Below are 3234 nucleotides of genomic sequence, written 5' to 3'. Positions count from 1 at the left end.
CACCACCATGAGTAACGTTCAGAGAGAGAGAGAGAGAGAGAGAGACAGCAAGTAGGGGCGAGGGAGTGGGAGGCACTTCCTGTGTATATATTTGTCTCACACGGTTTGTGTGGATTCTGTGTGTGTGTGTGTGTGTGTGTGTGTGTTTCTTGAATCACTTGGCCATATGCATGTGTGGTTTATCGCTACACCGTGCGAACCAGCTTCAGTTTCACACCTTCGAGGTGAAAAGTCACCTCATGTTTGCCGTCCCACGTTTACCTTTAAAAGCTGAAAGCTTACATTACAGGTTGAGAAGAAAAAAGGAAGATGTTGTCCAAAAATGGAAAGCGTTTGAATTATTTATTGGCATTCATGCAAGATTACATATTTGAGTTTCAATGTGTAGTTGTTGGGCCAGCAGCCAGCAGGGCTTGATTTCTCCCTCTGTTAAGCTGCCTTGTACTAACGTTGGTTGCATTCAAGAATCGCAAGGTGTCCAGGAGTGCATGTGGAACAGCAACAGAGTGTTTCTACAGTGTGTCTGTTATGAGGTCGGCACACTGAGGTCACGAGCTGTCACAGAATGAGAGAGCTTTTGCCCTTTTGCCTCGTCAGAATATGTCATGAGAAATGTTGCTGCTGTCTCCGGCTCTTTAGAATCCTCACCAATTTGTTTTTGCTTATTGTTCATGAAATGATGCTGCAGTACAGGATAAATGTGGATATTCTTGACTCTCTACGCAACTTTTGTTTTTCTTTTATTTCATTTAAAACCAACATGTTGTGAGAAGAATTGCGAGATTGCGAGATGAATAGTTGAAAAAACAAACAGCTAAATGAGACCTGGACAAAGCAGAACAGCAGGAAGTCATGGACGGACTGCGGTTTCAATAGCATGACCTGTCCAGGAAGTTCCCAGTCAGCTGGTCTCTTGACTCAGCCTTGAGAAGAGGGACTGCAGGAGGAAGAGAGGAGGGCTGCTGGAAGAATAGAAGAGGAAGAGGGGAAGAGGAAGTGGAACTGCCTTTCAGCTCAAGGGCCAAAAGCACAATCTTTACTTTTCCCCCCTTTCTTGTGCTTGTGGTGATTTCCCACGAGTTCCTACACACGAGGACATGCATGGCATACATTTGTTTATGCATGTATATATAAATGCTGAACAGAATTTGATTTCAAAGCCATGCACGTGTAAGTAGAAGATCACTGAGCATCAGAGGATTTAGAAATCAACACAACCGCCACAGATGGCCGTCCGACCTGTTAGCTTGTGTAGTATCTTGCATGCGACAGGTCTGTTGAAGTGATGATGAAGGATGCTCCGTGGACACTGTTCTTGCTGGTATAATCAAGTTTATTACAAACAAGCAACACATGCCATTACGGACGTCTAGATCGTCCGGAGGTCTCAAGTCGAATCCGAAAGTCCCTGCCTTTAGGGCTCTCGCTTCATCTTTATATAGGGTACATGTTATGCAACATACAGGGCGGAACAATGAGAGAATGTATGTGGCCTCCCCATTCTACACATCCACCCTTCTGCCCCTGGTCTCCTGCACATCTGGTTTTCATCTAATACAACTACACTTAGGGTCTTCACTGTACTGTGTAAGACCTGAAAATATGCAAGGCCTGAAAATATACCACACTTGTGAAGCTAATTGGTGCTAATTGGTCATCGCTGTTGTGTTTCTGTGTGGCGCTTCTCAAACAAACAGCGTGGGCGCTACTTTTGTTTGTTGTTTTTTCTTCTTGTTGATTGTTGTTCTGTTCGTCAAGTTGGATTTTCTGTACGTAGGTGGTTCTATTCTTTGTCTACTCAGCCACTCACTGCGTTCAGACCCTTTCCTTCTGTTCAGCTCACTCAGCTGATGCACTGACATCACTTCCTGTGTCCATTTCCAGCGAAAAGGCAGCGCCCGGATGTTTTGAGCCAAGTGGCTTTTGTTATCGTAGCATTGCATCAAATTGCCCAGTGACACATCTTGTGATATTACTGATGATTTATTTTACTTTATAATCCTCACATGAACTAATGGGTGAACTGTTAAACTTACACTTCACTGTCTGTGTGAAACTATCCTTCAGTTGTGGTGCATTTGTGTCACCAACAACACACAGGCTCAGCTAGTATGCACGCTCGAGCTTTTCTGCTTGAGTGATGAAAACACTTCTTCCTGTCGGGGGCACTGATCCAGAGGGCGCAGTGTGTGTGTAGGTTTGTGTGTGTGTGTGTGTGTAGGTTTGTGAGTGTGTCAGCGGAAGCAAGTGGGCAACGGCGGAAAAGCAGGTGGGCACAAAGTCTCTCAACTTCCCTTCAAAGACAACGAAAACTCTGAAGGCCCAGCTTCTCATTAGTTTGTTCTTCTCTGTTACCACGCTCTGAAAAGAGAAATATCTGTCCCCTGTGTCCAGTGATTATCTCCCCCTCTCAGTCTCCCCCCATCTCTCTCTTTTATCTCACCCCTTTTCTGGGCACTTCTCTCATTGTTTTTGCAAGAAATCCGTGGGTATAAATTGGCTTGAAAAGAAATGTTGTGAACTCAGTGAGAAACCTTTGGATTTCCTTTAACAATGAGCAGATGCCCGCTCTTCTGCTCGTGTTTGAGTGACATATTTCACCAGTGAGTCAACATAAAGAGGAGAGAAAGAGAAGGAATTTTCATTCAAATGTGATGTTAAATGTGTAAAGAAGTCACGTTGACGGTTGAACGTGAGTAAAACGAAGTAAAACCTTAATTACTGACAGCCCGTGGATAAGATCAGTGGCTTTTTTTGGGTCTTTTTTAAATGTGGAAACCTCTTGATTCCTATCTGCATCAGCAGTTTCACAAGTTTAAAAGTGTCAGCGGTGATGTTCAGACCATGCCGGGTGCAAATCTATCAGGATTTCTAGTGAATTCAAAAATTCTATTTTGCCTCAAGTTGTGCAGAAAAAACAGCCGTCAGTGATTGAGTAAGATGAGAAAGATTAACACGGTGTATTATTAATGTTTTCCTCTGTAACTGTTGGTTCACATTAAGTTAGTGATGAATGGTAAAACCCACCAGAGAGCCGGTTAACAACAGCGATAGGCTGGAAACGACAGCGTGGCATGCAAACAAAAAGGCAGAGCGATTCCCAGAGTGCCTGAATTATAGATTTAAAGATGTAATTTGGTCTGTTTTCCCTCATCCCTTATCAGAGTTGTAAACATGGACGCTGATTGGTGACTAAAAGGTTCAAGTTAAACTCACAGAGGTGAACTTGCGTCA

Source organism: Anarhichas minor, unplaced genomic scaffold (genome assembly GCF_050575085.1).
Source record: "Anarhichas minor isolate MPS153535 unplaced genomic scaffold, ASM5057508v1 ptg000007l, whole genome shotgun sequence".
Classification (NCBI taxonomy): Eukaryota; Metazoa; Chordata; class Actinopteri; order Perciformes; family Anarhichadidae; genus Anarhichas; species Anarhichas minor.
Note: the sequence above shows the minus strand (reverse complement) of the source record.